Raw genomic sequence first — 20,843 nt, 5'->3', positions numbered from 1 at the left:
GTGAAGCTCTTTACCTTCAGCTGCACAGGCAAGTAGTATTTCCCAACATGGGGTGTGGGCTCTCTTCACCAATGCCAGAATATCCCAAGAGGGCTTAGGGCAGAGAAGAGAAGCATTAAGGATGATACAGATCTGGTGTCATACAGCCTTCTCCATCCTCTCCTGCTCCACTCTGCCTATAGTCCCTCTTCACTGCTGTCCTTACCTCCATCAAAGATACTACCTGGAATAAATACAGGCAATATTACTACTACTACTGCTAGTAATAATAAAACCACTTGCTGCATCTTAAAACAGAATAGTGACTAGAGGGAAACTATAGTGAATGGTTACAACAACTATCCTTGACAACGCTATATGAAAGTCATTTATTCAACCCAAGACTGTCGTAATCATTTTGAGGAAAAAAAGGAACCCTTCATAAATTACTTTTTATGACTAAATTATGCCACAGTCATCTAACTTCTTTCTAATGTTATCTCATCAATCACAGATTGATGGTGGTTTTCATGTCCAAGCCTCCCTATTCTACAGGATAAACATTTCCAACCTACTCAAACTGTCACCTTTCTCCTGTTTGATGACCCTCTTCGAAATCCTTAAATACCGTTTCTTTTTTTGTTTGTTTTTTCTCTCAGAGCAGGACACAGTGGCATTGGAGCTCTCACATCCTTTGGCATTTTCTTCCAATTGAAATGACTGTCATATCAAACTGTAAACAAATATTTAATAGTTCAGGAATTACCTACATGCAATAAACTTCACGTGATTCCACGTATTGCCTTGACAGGTTGCAATTTTTTAATATAAATGTTACTTTATTTTTATTTTGATTTCTTGTAAATGTTAAAACCTGCATTTGAAACTGGAAGGTAAGTGTTGACTCAGCTAGGTCCCTTCAAGCCCTTGTTAATTATTCCTGGCTATAATTAGTCTCTCTATATACATGAGTGTACTGTGGAACAGTTAGGTTAGCAGTCTCAAACAAAGGGGTGCAAACACCTTAGGCTATGTCTACACTATGGACCTTACAGCAACACAGCTGTACAGCTGCAGCTGCGCCACTGTAAGGTCTCCTGTGTAGCTGTTCGATGCCGATGGGAGAGAGCTCTCCCCCCAGCACAATTAAACCACTCTCAACAAGTGGTGGTAACTATGTCAGCAGAAGACGCTCTCCTTCTGACATCACACTGTCCACACCAGCACTTTTGTGGGTGAAATTTATGTTGGCCAGGGGTGTGCTTTTTCAGATGTCTGACCAACAAAAGTGCTAGTGTAGACAAATCCTTAGACTAAAAGAACAAGAAGAGAGAGAGAGAGTGGTCTTTAATATCAACAAGTGATATCATTCTGTCTGAACCCAGCAACCGGAGAAGCTGGTCCATAGGAAAGAAATTTGAAAGAGCCTTTCTGGAGTTATCTCATTAAGGTTACTTCCAGAGTGGAGATACCAGCCCCATAGGAGGAGAGAGACGAGGAAATACCAGAAGCCCTGCCATGCATCCTTCTTTCTGTTCCCCTCTCTGCTTCTAAATGCTATAATGTCCAAAAGACAATGGGCTATGATAGCTCCTTACATTAGCTTTCTGCTGTATTACCAAAACCTATGACCCAGTTTATAGTAATTGTTTTCTGAAAAAGCCACTTGAATCTTGCATGATTGCAATTTTGCTATTCTTGGTACATAGTGAATACATGCTGTATACTCCTGCACTATTTAAGGACAACTTGAAATCTAGTCAGTTTGAAAAAATAGTTAAAAGTAGTTTCAGGTTCTGCACCTGACTTTGACTGCACCATGCAATTATTTAGTTTACATCATTTTTCCTAATTTAAAAATATTTTTACTACCTGTTGCAGTACAAGATCCCTACAAATAACAGAGGGGGGAATTATATGTATATGCAGGGAGGCAATGATACTGACTCTACAAAAAGTGGTATGAAACAAGCAAGTGCATAGAACAACAGATGAATACTTTTCTTAGCACTGTCTGAAAATGTAGCCCTAAGTTAGGGAACTAAAAGTCAATAACTAGCACCACAACTCTGGTTAAAGATATATAACTAACTTTGGACAAAACTCTCACTAAATACAGCTTGTAAGAGAAATATTGCACACAAGTGTTTAGAATAAATTAAATAAAATTGCAAGTTGTAGCACAATTTTTGAATAGTTAAATACCAAATCTGACAGAAAAATTCCATTTTGAGGTTTTTGTTTCTCCTGAAGGCTTTTTACCTGGGCTATGATTGGTGAGCAGTTACCAGGGCCACTGAGAGTGCGTTCGGGCCCTGGTGAAAAAAAATTTTCGGGCCCCCCAGCAAGGATGGACTGGCTAAACAGGGCCGACGAAGCTAGGGAAGCTGGGCCCCCTTCTGGACTGCCGAGCCCCGGTAATTTGTACTAGCTTCCTCCCCGCCCCGCTCGTTGGCCCTGGCAGTTACTCATGTTGCACTTCAAATATACAGTCAGTGATGACTAGTAGGCAGCCTTTTCTGGTTGTGCTTAGATGGTGGGCCTATGCATCCACCTCAGTTCGGCAGTATTTCTGATTCTGGCATTGGAGACTGGGTGGGATAACTTATTTTCTAGCACCAATCTATGTTTGGCTTCAATTCTTCTTTCCTTGATATAGATCTCTGGCCCTGAGCCTGTAAATAGGTCTGGGTAGGCAAATTCTTATGTCTGCATGAAGTCAGTGGGGTTCCACATGGATAGAGGTGTCTGTCCTGTGAGTAGATCTCTACAGCCAGACATCTGTGTGTGTTGTATTTTTTAGGACGTATAAAATGTCACTTGTAGCTATTTTTATAGGCACTAAGGAACTCTTCACCAGATTATACTACAGACACATCTTTCAGGAGCAGCTGTATTACAAGGAGGGAAGGGATTTAGGAGGGCAAGGATGGTCTTGTGCCAAGCATTTAAGATTGGGAGTCCGGAGGGAAAATTTCTTAATGTTTCTTAATTGCCCCCAGGGCTTATAGTGGCTGGGACCCTGCTCAATCTCTGCTTGAAGTTGTAGGGAGGGTCAAATTTCAAGTGCTCTAAAGCACCCCTTATAGCTGAAATAGAATCAACATTAATAACCCTCTGGGCACCCAAAGTCCCTAAATGCCTACATTTCTGCCAGTGAAGTCTCCACAGCACTTAAGTTCTGAATCCCAGTGATTAGCTCATGCCTAAGTGTTGGTGGGATCCTAAAAGTAGGCATTCTCCCAATCTATTTGTGTAGTCCAGAATTCTAAAGACAAGAATAGCTCCTTTATGAAGTTTGCTTATATATATATATATATATACACACACACACAGCCACTCCTCTTTCTTTATGTGAGGGTATCCTATGCTGACATAAAGCTGGCATAGATGCCTCTTTGCTACCTATTCTTGAGACCAGACGGTGTGGCTGAAGCATGCTGTGCTCTACTGACCTTTAAGCTGGCATAAAAGCTATTAAGGGGCTGTTACTGCTGGTGCAAGTTAGAGAAGCTCTCAGGTAAAAAAATATTTAGCTTATTTCTGCTATGATTAACTTATTTTTCACTGTACAGATGAGCACAGCCCTGGATCTTCATGGATGATTTCCATCCTCAGATGCTGACTTCCTCACCCTGCTGCCTAGTCCAGTTTATCAGCCTTGTACTCTCAGCTCCCCAGTTCTTGACTTCCCTTTCTTTTCAGCTCTCTCACTCCTCTGCCCTATTACATAGGTTTTCATAGTTTTCCAGGTAAATATGTTTAAACATTTCTAGTGCAGCAGCTCCCAGAGGACCACATTAGGATTGGACACCCACTGTGCTAGGTGCTGTGCTAAATCTCAGAGCAAGAGACAGTACCTGTGCCAAGGATTTTATAATTTAAGAACCTATCAACATGGATAAATAGTCACTTAAGCAGGGACATTCCCACAGAAGCTTTATTAACTTTGACAATAAACTTAGTTTGCCCTCCCCCACAAATTTCCCTATCAGCAAAGGTGCAGATCCCATTATAGACTGAGCACAGAAAATTCCTGGTGTTCTAAGCACTGTGTTATCCAGCCCTGCTCACAGCAGACCTACCTGATCAGAGACTTCAAATGCTGGTGATTACTGCACTTATCTACATTAGCTCTCCCACCCCATTGCTGCCACTAGTGGAATGAACTGGTGGTAGCAAAGGTAGAGAAATTCTAACGAGTTTTCTAGTGTAGATAGGACCTTAGAGTTAAGGTTGCTCAAGTGCATATCTTATCAATGCAAGAAGTAATAAATAAAACAATTTTGGTGACATTTACATCCACACAAACCTAAAATCGCATCTCTTACAGACAATATAACATGATATGTATATGCACCCATACAGTTCTTTCCTCCAAAACAAATTCCTCTTTCACTTCCACCATACTACAAATATCTAATTCCTCCAATGCAGATCTTTAACTCCAATCACAGCTTTCTTAAGTGGTGATAACAAATAGCAGACTTTTAGAGAAAAACTATTGAAAACCAGGCTATTTTTGCTGCCTAAATATGGACTAAGGCCTGGTCTGCACTTGAAATCTTTGCCAGCATAGCTAGAAGTGTGAAAAAGTCATCCCCATAGCTATATTGGCAAAAGCCCACGTGTAGATGCAATTATGCTGGCAAAAAAGTCCCTTTGACAGTATAGCTTATTTTCTTCAGGAAACTGTATAAGCTATAGCAGCAGCACAACTCTTTTGCCAGTAGGAACTAAGCTACCCACTAAAAGGATTGCAAATATAGCTGTATCAGTATAGATATACCAATAACCACTTTCTAGTGTAGACATAGCATTATGAATCCTAAATTTAAAGATCAATTTCTGAAAATCTTGGCTATCTGGAAAAGGTACATCTGTAGAGCCACCTTGCTGTCCCTTATGATTTGAATCTTGATAGTAAGGATATCCATCTATCAATTCAAAAATTTCTATGAAACTGTCTCTGCTACCTGTCGCTAAAAGATCATTAACTTCAATAAGCTTCCATTGCAATGAAAAACTTGGGCAACAAATTTCTCACAAAAAGTTTTGCGCCATACATTGGTGATTCCTGCTAAAGTTAAATAGATCCTTTTCCTAGATATTTGTATTCCAGGGAAAAAACTTGTTAGACCCAAGATATTTTATTTTATATACTACACTCATAAGCTATGTTCCCTGGAAGCTGCGTGATTGGGCAACTGCCCAGGAGAGATTCAAGTGCCGCACAGCTGATTAGCAGGGCCATGCACATCCAGCTGGCAACATGTGTTCAGGTGCCCCTCCCCCCACCTGCCTGCTGCTTTGCAGCCATGTTGCTCCTGCAGCTGCTCCTGGGAACCCCCTGCTGGCTGTGCAGAGCCAGGGTGCGGGAGGAGGGTGCTGATGTCAGCGTATCCCCCTTTCCCTCTCCCGTACCCCATCTCCACAGAACAGGGTAGAGGGGACAGGTGCAGGACTCACAGCAGCTCTGAGGTCTAAACAAGCTTTTGGGTCAGTGAGTGCCTTAAAGAGACAGCATACGGTCTCTCAGAGACTTCCCCAGGAGCTAGTACAGACAATCTCTGTCTCTGTTTGTCTCTCTCTCACACACACACACTCTGTCTCTCCCCCTCCGCCCTGCTCATGTATCCCATTTCCACAGAGTGAGGGTGGAAGGACATGGTTCAGGAGTAGGAGAGCTTTCAGTGAGTGCCTGAAAGAGACAGCGGATGGGTGTCTCTCAGAAACTTCCCCAGCACGCCAGCACACACACAGTCTTTGTGGGTCTCTCTCTCTCTCTCTCACACACACACACACACACACACACACACACACACACGTCTGTGTCACACACCACCCAGCACTGTTGTTGTTAGTTCTTGATACTTCCCGCAATGCACATATATTCTCAGTAATTTTATTATTTCAATGTGTGTTATTTTAGTTTTTTGACTGGTCTATACATTTCATGCTCTTTATTTCTCTCTTACACTTAAATTTAATTCTTTGAGTAGTGAGTTCTAAAATGCCTAACCTGTCCTGGCTGGAGTAATTATCCCTATTGGTAATTTTTTAAAAATATAAATTATATCTAGTTTTTTGTTTCTACTGGTGGTGCACATCTGCACATTACACTGGTGCACATAACAAAATGTATTCCGCACATGGGTGGAAAAAACTAGAGGGAACATTGCTCATAAGGCATGATTATCCCTACTTCAACTCTGTGTGAATCAGCATTAAGATCTGGTTTGGGTTTTCTGAAAGGAGCATCCCCCAAAACCATCAAATACACTTAATCTTTGGATTGGCACAAAGTTTCATGTAGATACATTTTACAGTGGCAGACATTAAATTTTAGTATAATAGAGAAATATTAACTGACTATTGATCCTCTATGTTAGTGTCAGACTTCACTCTGGGAAAAATTAGATTCTGAATAGAGAGAAAGTCATGCCACTACATTTCTATAATACTACATGGTAAAAATTAAGTTTTGAGAAACCCATTTGTATTCTGTTACAGTTTAGGGCAGTGGTGGGCAACCTGCGGTGCACAGGCCGCCCACGGCCCATCAGGGTAATCCGTTGGCAGGCCGCTAGACAGTTTGGTTACATTTGCATGGCCGCCCGCAGCTCCCAGTGGCCGCAGTTCACCGTTCCCAGCCAATGCGAGCTGCGGGAAGCAGTGCAGGGACACGTTTGTTCTAGGCTACTAACATTTGTTGCATAATCTGGAACAAATGTGTGGGGAGAGTCCACACTCACCTTCACAAATATGTAAAGAACCTCAAGTCAATGGCAATCAATTAACTATGTATACATATCTAGTGAAGACAAGCTCTCAGTATGCACAGAGCAGGAGGGCACAACTACCCCTTGAAGGTGCTAGGGACAATCTTTGCAGATTCCTAGGGGCAGGGAGTATGAAAGGTCAGGATTCTGCCCTCTTTCAACCTCGGGGAAAGTCTGTAGGCCACACTAACTCCAAGAACATCCAGGAAAATGAGGTAGATATAGCATGGATGAGGCTTAAATGTCAGGCAATGTAAAGAAAATCATCAAAAGCTAAGGTTTTAGATATCATAAGACGTTTTAACCTGGAGTTGACTGCCATTTAAGTCAAGGTAGCTGATACATTTATAGAAAGTTCTGTGGATGCTCTCTAGATGTGTATCCTGCAACAGATGTGCTGGGAATGTCCACTTTAGACTTTACAAATGTGTTAGCTATCTCCAGTTAAATGGCAAACCAATTAACTCAAAATAATGTATATTGTTGTGACATGGCATGTTCTTTCCCATTTGTAACTAGGGTGACCAGACGTCCCAGTAAAATCGGGACCATCCCGATATTTAGGCATTTGTCCCGTGTTCTGACTGATCTTTAGTCGGGACGCAATTTGTCCCGATATTTCGCAGTACTCGTGTCATAAACAGATAGTTAAGGGTTAAGGTCTGTTTTACCTGTAAAGGGTTAACATGTAGTACCTGGTGACCACCTGACCAGAGGACCAATCAGAGATAAGATTTTTTCAAATCTCTGTGGAGGGAAGCCTTTGTCTGTGTGAGAACTCTTTTGAATCTAAAAGAGGACAGTCATGTCTCCAAGTTCTCCTGGAGTAGTTTCTACTAATTAATAGTGAGTATTAATTAGAAAGGTGAATTAGTCTTATGATTTGATTTCTATATTTGCAATTGTGTGTTTGCTAAAGGAAATGCTCTATTCCTGTTTGCTGATATTGCTTTTTTACTGAGAAAGGGGGAGGGGGGATTCTCTCCAGAGATTGATAAGGTTATTCCCTATGAGTGTCCAGCTTGGGCTCATAGAGATTCTGTATTTTCTTTTTGTTCTCTTAATAAATTCTTTTCTATTAATGACTTGTTTGGTCTTTCCTTGGGTGGATTCTCAGGGAAAGAACAGGGGGAGGTATCCCTCTGTAGTTAGATCCCGGTATCTCTCCTAGGAAAAGGGAGGGGGGAGGAAGCAGGGGGAATGGTTTGTTTCTCCTGGGTGTAAGAACTCCATGGATTTGGGGCTCTTGGAATCCCCTAGGATTTTGGGGAAGGACTGTGTCTCAATTCACATTTCCTAATTGAGTGGTGGCAGCTTACTAGATCTAAACTAGAATTTTAGTTTAGAGGGAAACCAAGTCAGGTCCCCACATTGGAGCCCAACAGTTCCAAGTGGGGGTGAGACCTTTGACATGGTGACATGCGGGTCCTCACCTTGAAACCCCCCAGTTTCAAGTGAGGGTAGACCCATGACATGGTTGGCAGCGGTGACGAACCTGGCAAGGCATTTCTACCAAAAAGCAGCTTTTTTTTCTGTTTGCTTGGACAGGCAGCTTGAGGAAAAGGCAGTTTTGAAGCAGTTTTCAGGGTTAGAAGGAGTTTTTTTTCTCTGCTGGCTATGCTGAGGAAAAACTCTTCCCTAGAGGTGTGTCCTTCCTTTCTGATATCAGGTATCACTCAGGATTCCTAAGGTGGGGGGAAGTGATCGACAAAGTACATTCCCATCCAGTGGGGAAAACAGGTTTGGGGGGGGGAGACAGAAACCCTCCAGCCAGATTTTTTTTCCCTGTGTCTTTTGAAATCCTCTGAAGCCAGGGAATACAAATCCCTGAGAGGATTTACTACACTTTTCTCGCAGGTACTAAGTAGCACCAGCCGGTCACCTGGGCTTATTAGTACTACAGCTCAGAAGGAGAGGAAGATTGTTTTTTTGAAAACAGATTTTCAGCTGGGGGAAATAAGGTTTTCTAACGGGCTGTGTTAGGAAAGGATTTTTTTTTTCTTCTTCTTTTCTTTTCTTTTTTCTTTGTCTGCTTGAAAACAGCTAGGAAAGAGGTGTAAGTTTTTCTAACAGGCTGTTAGAAGGACCCCTACTGTGAGGTACTTAGAATTGCTAAATACAAGTTACCAAACCAGATTTTCTAGTTTCTTGTAAGCCAGCAGACAAGCAAACACCATTTGCAAATCAAAAGCTTTTGTTTCTTTCTATTCAATCGCGAGTAGACAGGGTAGGAATTGGGAAGCAAGCAACCCAATTCCCTGACTGCAGAGGGGTGTGGCCAGCACCAAAAAGCAACACCAGCAAGCCACACATAAAATTCACTAACTGCAGAGGGGTGTGGCCAACACCAGAAGGCACTGTTCCCCATCCCAAGAAATTTCCCACCTACATGGCAGGTGAGAACACTGAGGCCTTCTTCAAAAAGGTTAAAAGGACCTGCCATGGGTACAGCATCCCTAAAGACCAGTACAAGGACTGGTCAGGAAAGTGGACTTTTGCTGTCTATAACAATTATTCCATCCCCATGCTATTGGGGGAAGACTTGGCCAACCATGTGCAGCTGGCCAAGAGTGGGGGAGTGGTCACCTGCGGCCAGGCCAAACAAGCAGGCACTCCCATCCCTGTTCCTGAGCCATCCACCAGGACCCTGTCTGTGTTACCAGAGACCCAGACAGAGGTGGTGGAACCGGATCTCATGCCAACAACTACAGCAGCCATAGTACATCCAGTCCCAGGACCGGAACTGGAAACGCAACCAGCGGCAGAACCAGCGCCAGCACTGACGCCAGCGCTTGCAACTCCACCGCCAGGGGGCGCCAACGGGCCTAAACTGGCAGAAGCAGCAGACAACTCTACCCAAGAGGCTCAGCCAGAGCCTGAAATATCACCTTGGGCACCAGCGAAGAGCGGTCCACAGTCAATGGAAACAACCTCATCACCTACATCGCTCCCAGAGGAACTGGTGTCTCCTGCCTCAAGGGAACAGTTCCAGACAGAGCAGGAAGCCGATGACAGCCTTAAGAAAGCTTGGGCGGCGGCACGAAGCAACCCACCGCCTCTCAGCTCTTCTACCCAATTCCAGTTTGTTGTAAAACAAGGACTTTTATATAAGGACATTCTTTCTGGTGAACACCAGGAAGGCCAGCATCCTCAAAGACAGTTAGTAGTTCCAACTAAATACTGGGACAAGCTCTTAAGCTTGGGCCCTAACATCCTAGTGGGCATTCTGGGGTCAACAAACCAAAAACAGGTTGGGGAAGTCCTTCCACTGGAAGGATGGGCAAGGACGTTGCCAAGTATGTCCGGTCAAATGCATACAAAGTGTTCTTCAATGTCAAATATCTTGTTGTTTACATACTTAGTAGTATATGTAATAGTGCATGTGTTTTGTTTATCTGTTTATTTTACAGTTCTAGAAGGAAATCACCACCAGTAGTTCCCACTGTTGGCGATTTGGGGGGCGTGTCATAAACAGATAGTTAAGGGTTAAGGTCTGTTTTACCTGTAAAGGGTTAACATGTAGTACCTGGTGACCACCTGACCAGAGGACCAATCAGAGATAAGATTTTTTCAAATCTCTGTGGAGGGAAGCCTTTGTCTGTGTGAGAACTCTTTTGAATCTAAAAGAGGACAGTCATGTCTCCAAGTTCTCCTGGAGTAGTTTCTACTAATTAATAGTGAGTATTAATTAGAAAGGCGAATTAGTCTTATGATTTGATTTCTATATTTGCAATTGTGTGTTTGCTAAAGGAAATGCTCTATTCCTGTTTGCTGATATTGCTTTTTACTGAGAAAGGGGGAGGGGGGATTCTCTCCAGAGATTGATAAGGTTATTCCCTATGAGTGTCCAGCTTGGGCTCATAGAGATTCTGTATTTTCTTTTTGTTCTCTTAATAAATTCTTTTCTATTAAGGACTTGTTTGGTCTTTCCTTGGGTGGATTCTCAGGGAAAGAACAGGGGGAGGTATCCCTCTGTAGTTAGATCCCGGTATCTCTCCTAGGAAAAGGGAGGGGGGAGGAAGCAGGGGGAATGGTTTGTTTCTCCTGGGTGTAAGAACTCCATGGATTTGGGGCTCTTGGAATCCCCTAGGATTTTGGGGAAGGACTGTGTCTCAATTCACATTTCCTAATTGAGTGGTGGCAGCTTACTAGATCTAAACTAGAATTTTAGTTTAGAGGGAAACCAAGTCAGGTCCCCACATTGGAGCCCAACAGTTCCAAGTGGGGGTGAGACCTTTGACATGGTGGCATGCGGGTCCTCACCTTGAAACCCCCCAGTTTCAAGTGAGGGTAGACCCATGACAACTCGGTTGTTGTTTTTTGCTCCACCGGCAGTACTCGCTTTTTTTTTGCTCCACTGGCAAACCCTCCCCCACATGTGTCCCGATATTTTCTTCCTCTCATCTGGTCACCCTATTTGTAACCATCTAGAGAGCTGGTTAATTTTTTTTTCTAGTTTCAAAATTTTATATTACTGACATTTTGAAAAATGGGAAAAGAACAAAATATTTCACTTTAAAAAATTCAGCTCTATTTATCATTTTTTGATTTTATAGGCAGCACCTAGGTTTAAAACAAACAAACAAACAATTTAAACTTGAGTGTAGTTTTCAGCAGTGGAGAACAATCATGTGAAAAACATGAAAAAGCACTGCCACCCTTTCAGTCTTTAATTGGGAGTATCTTCTGAAAACAATCAAAAGAAGAGATGTTGGAAAGAATGCTGCATGTGTACCACTAAATGCAAAAATCTGCGGACATTGCATTTATAATATAGGGACAAATCATTCCATAAGGAGGCTTTTATTCTATTCTTATTAGCGTTGGATGGAGAAACTCAATGGAACCAAATTCCATCAGACTATGCAATTCTGTCAAAATAACTTTGCAAAATGAGTAAATTTTGCAGCACTTTTGTTCTGGAAGAAAACATTAGAATTCTTTTTCTGGATATGGGGATAAAACTTCAATTTTTCATTTTACAATTTGAAATTATTATAATACAAAATAAAAATATTAACAAGTTCATGTACCCACAAAAATCAAAATGAAAAATTTTGATTTTGTTGAAACAAAACATTTAGGAGGGATTTTTGCTTCACGAACAATTTTGAAATTATTAGTTTTCTTTCCAATTCGAAACCAACCAAATTTTAAAATTTTGAAATCCTTTGTCAAAAAGGAACTCCCCTCATGTACACAGCTTCAGTTCTTATCCAGCCCCCATCACTGCAGTAAATGAGATTTCACTCAGTTTCCTTCCTTAGCTCTGTCATGAAGGTCACATGTGCTCCCCCTCACTCATGGAACTGAAAAATGTTCAACCTCTGAAGTGGCAGATCACTTAAGATCTGCATAAATGTCAGAGTAGATGCTGGAGGCCAGAGTCATTTGCATGGAGTCAGAGTCTCTCCATGCTGCCACAAGCACAGAAGTGTGGCTGCATAGACACTCTCTGGGTAGCTATCACCCTGTAAATCTCCCACATAGGCCCTGTCTACACAAGATTTATTTTGCATAAATTCCTAGTGAATCTCCGCCAGCAGTGGCAAGATCTCTAGGATAAGTAAGCTGCTACTGGAGTTCTAACCACCATGTGGTAGAAACAGAGGGAAATAGGGACTTACAATTGAGGTCAATTGACAAAAATGCTGATAAGGGGAAAATCCTATTCCTTTTAGCCTCCCTTACACCAAAGCTGAATAGCTTGAGTTAGTGCAGGGCTAGGGAGGATCTTGCAGGGATAGGCAGAATCCTTCCTCTCCCATAGTTCACCAGGAGGTTGCAGTAATGTCTGCAGCACTTATGTTCTTTCTTCATGACAAAGGGCCAGGAGAGGACAGGACACCGGCCAACTAATCCACACAGTTACAAATCCAGTGGTTTATCCCTGGTTCTCCACCTTAACTCCCTTCCCACATCCCTCACACTTTCTTGGATGAAGTGAACTCCCATGGAGCTCAGTTCAGTGGCTTGTAGGTGGGACACATCTCTGTTGAGGGTCCTGACATCCTACTCTTCCACATCCACACCACTTGGCACAATTGAACTAAATGAATTCAAATGCAGGGAACCCTCTCACAGTGCAGTCAGATAGCCACAGACTGGTATGTATCAGAACCTAACCCTTCTCCCTTTGAAGTTAATGGCAAAACTCCCATTGACTTCTGTGGCGCAAGCCTGGGTCTTTAGTGAAGTTAGAGGAAATTACAGTACTATAATTCTGTAACATAGCATTGAATAGTTAAACCACATACTTTTTAAACCTGCAGTTCATCACAGCCTAATTCAAAAGGCTTAGCTTAGAATCATAGGGGACCTCAGGAGGTCATCTAGTCCAACCCGCTGCTCAAAGTAGGACCAATTCTCAGATTTTTACCCCAGTTCCCCAAATGGCCCTCTCAAGGATTGAACTCATAACCCTGGGTTCAGCAGACCAATGCTCAAACCACTGAGTTATCCCTCTCCCCCTACTGTTGCAAATAATTAACAGACCTCTATGAACTAATACAATCTGAAGTACATAAGGGTGGTGTACTACCGAGAAATAATATAGTGAGAATAATTAAAGTAATAGATATGTAGGGGTTTTTGTTAAATATTTTTTCATAGTGTATTGGATAGTCCTTTCCTAAGAAATAACTTGTGAGGGAGGATTTATTTGTTTTATGTCAGGATAAATCCTCTTTTTATGAGGTTAATTATTTGGTTTGAGTGAAACTGGAGATACGAATTGTCAGCCTGGGCTGTGTCCATATTTGCTTTTGGACTGTGTCCATTATCACTGTGCAGATCTAGCAGCCTTCCTGATGCAATCACTATGGAAATGACTACGGAAGACAGTCAGTGTCAACAGCCCTCCAGGCTGCTATCGCTCTGTAAATTGCTAGGAGAGAGTGACAGTGACAGCCCTGTGTGTTGCTATCACTCTCAGTAAATTGCTAGGAGAAAGTGACAGAAACAGTGACAACAGTTGTCTGTGGTGCGAACATTGTGGAAATTACTAGGGGATTGGGTGAACTCTAGAGCTTGTTAATGTGCATTGCTTTCCTATGTTACACTGCATTCGTGTTTTCGGCAATGAGGACATGAACATGTAAGGTTTTCATTTAATGAGTACTTATTGTAGTTCTCTTGTGTTCTATCCAGGTTTTTAAACCATGCCTATCACCATGATGATGGAACTATTTCTTTAGTGATGTATTGATTACTTTACAGTTACTGACCAAGAACCAAAAGGTATGATGTGAAGATAGGTGCAGCATACAATGATGATGGCCCTTTAAAACTTGCAAACTTTACCTAAGATAAATAGTTTTTTTGCTACTAGCTGTATCTGTGGAACCAGATATTACTTAATAAGGATGTCATCATCAGTGTGATGGGTTGGACCCTTGGGAAGCCACCTGATGTGCTGAGATACCACCGAGTCTACCTGTTCTGCCAGCACGGGCCCTCTTTAACCTTTCTTCCTGAGCCAGGCTCTGAAAACCTCCTCTAACCCACACCCAGCTGCAGATCAGCCCATTTATTCTGGCAGCCTTCATGTGCTTACTGCCTGGCTGTGTAGTGGCAACTTTTACAAATCCTGTGTGATAAGTGGCAACTACCTGAGGTGCCTCTGTGCTTTGGGTAGCAGCATTTCCATGAGTTACCTGCTGCCTGTTCCAACTCTGCACAGGACATTTATTCCTCAGGTGCTCAGTGGAATTACAATGATAGCACCTTCTGGGTTCTTCTGCTTTCACAGGAGATTTGGGATGACGACTGGAGGAGTGAACTTGGGGAGGTGAGTGTCCAGCCTCCTATCCACCCTCCTTCTTCCCAGAGGTAAAACAGGGACTTTGCTTCCCACCAAACTTTATCCCCGCTGCCTGTGATTTATTCCTACTAGGTGCTTGGGATTGCTCAAATTTATCAGCATAAGAAGCAATTGCATTGACCATTTCCACCTTTTTATCCCATAAACACTGTTTTACATCATCATTAGACATATTCAGGAACTGTTCCTGAGCACCAAATCACACATTCCTTCAAAGCTTGCAATACCATTTCCCCTCACCCACTTACCCAGTAAATCTCTCTTTTGGTTCACATAAACTATACTACTTAATCCAGTCCCTCCTCTTAAGGCTTCTAAATTTTACTCTCTAAATTTCAGGTGTAAATTGAAACTGTTTTAAAACCAAATCCTTAAATTGACCATAATTGGAAGCATCACCCATGGGAACCTTACAGAGCTCTCCCAGGCAATTTTGCAAGCAAAGTGGTCATCTTTTGATCATCAGGAATCACATGGAGCATACACAGTCTCTCAAAGGTGATGAAATATTCAGCAATATCCCCAGACTCGGATGCTGGACACAACCACTCCCACTTCTGGATATTTAGAGAAGTGGAACCCCGTGGTGCGGGATTCTGTCTCTTCCACTCCAATATGGCCAGTTCATGCTTCTGAGGTTCCCTTTCCGCCTTGAACTGTCTCAGTTCCATAGCTTGCTTCTGAGCCTCAATTTCTATGTCTTCCAACTCCAAGACTCTCTCATGGGCTGCTTTCTGCTCATCAATTTCCATTTGTTTCAATTCCAACTGTCTCTCATGTTCTTTCTTCCTCTCCTCTGTCTGGAACCTGCTGAGCTCCAACTTTCTGGTAGCTTCACTTTCACTCATTTTGCTGCTTTTCTGTCCCTACTTCTCTTTCCCGAAATAAGCAAACAGAAAATAACAAACCAGTAACCACTTTTGTCTGTTCTCTAGCCACCACACTGAAAACTCACTTAAAATCACTACCAGTGTTTCAGAGCAATACGTTGTGCACACTATCCTGCCAACTATGCCACTGTGATGGGTTGGACCCCTTAGGAAGCCACATGATGTGCTGAGATACCACTGAGTCTACCTGTTCTGCCAGCATGGGCCCCCTTTAACCTGTCTTCCTGAGCCAGGCTCTGATAACCTCCTCTAACACACACACAGGCAGGGCCACACCCAGCTGCAGATCAGATCTGGGAAGATTCAGCTTAAGGGGTTTGCTCCAGCACTCAGATGTCCACCTCCCTTGGAGTGCAGACCCAAAGATATATTATGAAATTTGCCCCCTTTCTCAATGTGGAAAGAGGTATGCACAATTCTTTGCCCCGACCCCCATCCCTCAGTTGGAAATTACAGAAACAGGGTTTAATAATAAACAAAACAAAACGTATTAACTACAAAAGGCAGATTTTAAGTGGTAAAGGGGTAGCAAACAGAAGAAAGCAGATTACTAAACAAATGAAATCAAACACACAAACTAAGTTAGTTTCACTAAAAAAATTGGTTACAAATAGTATTTCTCACCCTAGATATTTTTGCAGGCAGTTTGCAAAGCTTCTGTGGTCAAGAGTTCCTTTTCAGACAAGGTCCCTGTCACAGTCTGGACTCCCCTCTTGTCTTTAGTTTTTCTTCTTGGGCAGATAGGCCATGGAGAGGAGGAGTCCTGTTTGCCTACCTCCCCGCCCTTAAATAGGATTTACATAGGCAGGAATCCTTTGTTTCCCAAACTTGACCCCCTTTCCCTTTCAGTGGAGAGTTACAAGAAGTCCCAGGTAATGTTTTAGCATCAGGTGACAAGACCACCTGATCCTGTAATATCACAGTGTCCATGAGTCAGTGGCAGTATGGAACATCCACAGGAAGGTCAAACTTTTCATAGCTCATTGTCCTCGCTGTTGGGCATCTTGTAGTCCCGTGGAAGGTCCTGACTGAGGGAAAGACAGCCACAGAGGGGAAGGAGAATGACTGGTGAGACAGGCCATCTTGAACAAAGCCTGTATATTGCTAGTTTAAGTTTTAGACTTTCAGATGTGTGTTTTAACTTTTATTTGGTTGTAACAATTTATAACTTTATTTCTTTTACTTGGCATCACTTAACTTATGTCCTATTGGTAACAAATGTGTTTTATTTTTACTATAAAACAACTCTGTCCTGTGTTTGCATGAAAGGATATATTTACCACTATTAAGTCAATAAGCTATAATATCCTTTTGTGTCTCTAAAGGAGCAACAAATCTTATTATTTCTCTAAGTGTTCCCAGTGAAGGCTGGATACTTCATAGCACATGGTTTGGGGAAAATTCAGGACTGGGAGTGTGTTGAGATCACCTTACTATTTGTAACCAAGGCTGGTGGAAGTCAGAGTGGGGCTATAGATAGGCTGCTGGACCAGAGCTGTCTAGCACATAAGCCCTCAGCTGACAAGAAGATAGCTCAGTGGCTTAAGCCCTCCCTGCCAACCCTACAGTTGTGAGTTCAATTCTTGAGGAGGCTGTTTAGGGATCTGGGGCAAAAATCTGTCAGGGATGGGACTTGGTCCTGCTAGGGAAGGTAGGGGACTGGACTTGATGACCTTTCAAAGTCCTTTCCAGCTCTATGAGATAGGTATATCTCCATATATATTAAAAAAACTCCCTCATTTTTCAACCCTCACATCCTGATCTCTATTCTTGCTTCCAGCATATGCAAAGTGCTCAGAGCACCACCATGATGGCAGTCAGTTTAGTTAAAATCACACTGGCAATCCATGCATGCATGCTGCATGTTTCTTCTGGCTGGCAGCATTTCCTGGAGGTGAGGATGAGGGTCACCTATGTGAAAGGGGTGGGATGGGCTGCTGTCATACACAGGGCTGCTGTCACTTGCCTAACAATTTTTAGTCATAGCAACACAGAGGGCTGTTATTGTGGCTGTCTCTCCTTGAAATTTCCCCAGTTAGAGAGTCAGGATGGCTGCTAGAACTGTATAGTGCTAACAAATATATTTTTAAAAATCTATCTTCATTTAAATAAATTTATCTTCTATTTACAGCATGGAAGAAAAGGCTGATTCTCAAACTTCACAAACAGAATCTGGAAACCTCAATCAGGCTTAACTGAAATGCATTTTCAAGGTCCCCCCCACCCCAATAATGCTTCTTTGTCATTGATAACCCCTTCCCTTTCTGTTCATTTTTGTTTCCTCTTGTAAAAAATGTTTTAATGTTTTATTACAGTAATTACTTTAACCCTTGCAGTTGATCAAAATACATCATTAGTTATGTGAATCGTAGCTGAACCAATAACTGCAAATACATCTGACATTTTATACCCTGCAAAACTCAGGGTGAGACATTATAGCCAAGTATTATGTGTATTTTCTTGGAGACATACATTGCCCCCAATTTAATTATCAGCATTTAAATATCAGGGAACTCTAATCCTATTGGGACTAGAATGAATGATAAATATCACTGGACTCTTTTGGTAGTTCTAGTAGAGAGGTGTAAAAGATTATGCATTATAAATGCAGCAAAGAGTCCTGTGGCACCTTATAGACTAACAGACGTTTTGGAGCATGAGCTTTCGTGGGTGAATACCCACTTCGTCGGATGCATGTAGTGGAAATTTCCAGGGGCAGGTATATATATGCAAGCAAGAAGCAGGCTAGAGATAACGAGATTAGTTCAATCAGGGAGGATGAGGCCCTCTTCTAGCAGCTGAGGTGTGAAAACCAAGGGAGGAGAAACTGGTTTTGTAGTTGGCAAGCCATTCACAGACTTTGTTTAATCCTGAGCTGATGGTGTCAAATTTGCAGATGAACTGAAGCTCAGCAGTTTCTCTTTGAAGTCTGGTCCTGAAGTTTTTTTGCTGCAGGATGGCCACTCTAAGATCTGCTATTGTGTGGCCAGGGAGGTTGAAGTGTTCTCCTACAGGTTTTTGTATATTGCTGGCATATGATCAGCCAGATCAGCCACACCATCACGGGTTCATTCACCTGCACGTCCACCAATGTAATATACGCCATCATATGCCAGCAATGCCCCTCTGCTATGTACATCGGCCAAACTGGACAGTCTCTACGGAAAAGGATAAATGGACACAAATCAGATATTAGGCATGGCAATATACAATGGGGCTCTGATTCATAATTAGAGCTTCTAAGCACTACAGCAATACATATAAATAATGATTATGCATCTGATAGGCATGTGGGTAAATGGGTGCATGGACCTGAGTGAACAACAGAGGTGATAGTTCACAATTTTAGGGTAAACAAAATGCTTGCCTAGTACTTAGTGAAGGAAAGTAATTTACCTATGAGTTAGAAAAGATGAGATGTAGCTATTTTATTGTATACAATTTGAAGTATACAGCTGTATTTGATACATAATACTATTTAAGAGCTTGCTTCTGAAAAGTCTTCTTCATGTGAGTAGTCCCAATGGGGACTTCAATAGAACTACTATTGTGAGCAAGACTTAGGCCTGGTCTACACTAGAAAATTAGATCAATTTATCTGTTGGTCAGGGATGTGAGAAATCCACACCTGAGTGTCACAGTTAAGCCGGCCTAAGACCTCCTGTTGACAGCTCTAGGTCAACAGAATAATTCTTTCATCGACTTAAATACCACCTCTTGGGGAGGTGGATTACCTACACTGACAGGAGGGATTCTCCCATTGGCGTAGGTTGTATCTACACCGTAGTGCTACTGTGGTGCAGCTGTGCCACTGTAGCATTTCAAGTCAGGGCCGCCCAGAGAGGGGGGCAAGTGGGGCAATTTGCCCCAGGGCCGAGGCCCCACAGGGGCCCCACGAGCCATGGCCTGGTGGTGGTCCGGGTCTTCGGTGGCATTTCGGCGGTGTGGGGCCCTTCAGTGCTGCCGAAGACACGGAGCGACTGAAGGGACTCCGCCGCTGAAGACCCAGACCACCACTGCTCCCCTGCTTTGCCCCAGTCCCCCTGAATCCTCTGGGCAGCCCTGTTTCAAGTGTAGACAAGCCCTTACAGAATCAGGCTTTTTGGTGCGGGCAAACCAAGGCTCTCTAAATGCACACACAGCTTCTGGAAGATAAAATCACTGAACTGGTGCTTTAATCTTCTAGTTCACTGTTTTTCAAAGTTCAGGTTGCGACCCAGTACTGGGTCGTGGCATGTAAGGTGCTGGGTCGCTCAGGTCAGCACCACTGACCAGGACGTTTAAAGTCTCATTGGCGGTGCTGCCCAGCTAAGGCAGGCTAGTGCCTACCTGTTCCGACACTGCACCGCACCCCAGAAGCGGCCAGCAGCGGGTCCAGCTTCTAGGATGGGGGACCACGGGGCTCCGCGTGCTGCGCCCGCCCTGAGCACCAGCTCCGCACAGCCAATGGGAGCTGGGGGAGGCGGTGCCTCTGGGCGAAAGCCGTGCAGAGCTGCTTGTGCACCCCTGCCTAGGAGTCGAACCTGCTGCTGGCCGCTTCAGCTGCAGCATGGGCCATGGTTCCAGGACAGGTGGGAAGCTTGCCTCTGCACCCCAGCTGTGCTGCTGACTGGGAGCCGCTGGAGGTAAGTCCACACCCCAACTCCATGCCCCAATCCCCTGCCCCAGCCCCAATCCCCCCGCAAACCGGAACCTCTTCCTGCACCTCAAACCCCTCATGCCCAGCCCCACCCCAGAGCCTGCACCCCCAGCACAGAGCACTGACCCCCTCCCACACCCAACCACCTGCCCCAGCCTTGAGCCCTCCCAAACCCAGAGCCCCTTCTGCACCTGAAACCCCTCATCCCTTGCCTCACCCCAGAGCCTGCACCCCCAGTCCAGAGCCCTGACCCCCTCCTGCACCCCAACCCCCTGCCCCAGCCCAGAGCCTCCTCCCATACTCTGTACCCCTCATTTCTGGCCCCACCCCATAGCCCTCACCCCCGCACCCCAACTCTCTGCCCCAGCCCTGACCCCTCCAGCTCCATTGGGTCATGAGCATTAATAATTTTCTTCAACTGGGTCCCCAGAAAAAAAATGTTTGAACAGCACTGCTCTAGTTGATAAAACCCAGTGTCATGATGGATGGTGATCAAGGAGGAATAGAAAGAATTTTCCTTGATAGGTTGAGGAAAAAGAGAATCCCTTACACAGAAATTGGATGCAAGGGAAGGGAATCCACCTGTGCTAGTATATGTAAGATGGTAAGAGATTCAAATGTTTGAAGTAAATAGAAAACTGTTTTGATTCCATAATTGAGTAGCTAGCCTTTTTGGAAGACATATATTAAATGCGTGCACCCTTAAGTGCCAAGACTAATACCAGAAAGAT

General features: G+C 43.5%; 1 protein-coding gene and 1 long non-coding RNA gene across 2 annotated transcripts in view; one reads left to right on the top strand and one right to left on the bottom strand.

The window, feature by feature from the left end:
• The window catches only part of LOC123363893, a 34,226-nt gene extending 20,225 nt beyond the window's left edge, over positions 1 to 14,001 (top strand). Inside the window, exon 3 of the long non-coding RNA XR_006576933.1 lies at positions 13,911 to 14,001. This is a non-coding gene — a long non-coding RNA (uncharacterized LOC123363893). The remainder of the gene's footprint in view (positions 1 to 13,910) is intronic.
• Positions 1 to 20,843, bottom strand: part of CTNND2 (catenin delta 2) — a 1,196,137-nt gene that overhangs the window by 1,076,802 nt on the left and 98,492 nt on the right. The window lies entirely within an intron of this gene.

Source organism: Mauremys mutica, chromosome 2 (assembly GCF_020497125.1).
Source record: "Mauremys mutica isolate MM-2020 ecotype Southern chromosome 2, ASM2049712v1, whole genome shotgun sequence".
Taxonomy (NCBI): domain Eukaryota; kingdom Metazoa; phylum Chordata; order Testudines; family Geoemydidae; genus Mauremys; species Mauremys mutica.
Note: the sequence above shows the minus strand (reverse complement) of the source record. Positions and strands in the feature narration are given on the sequence as shown.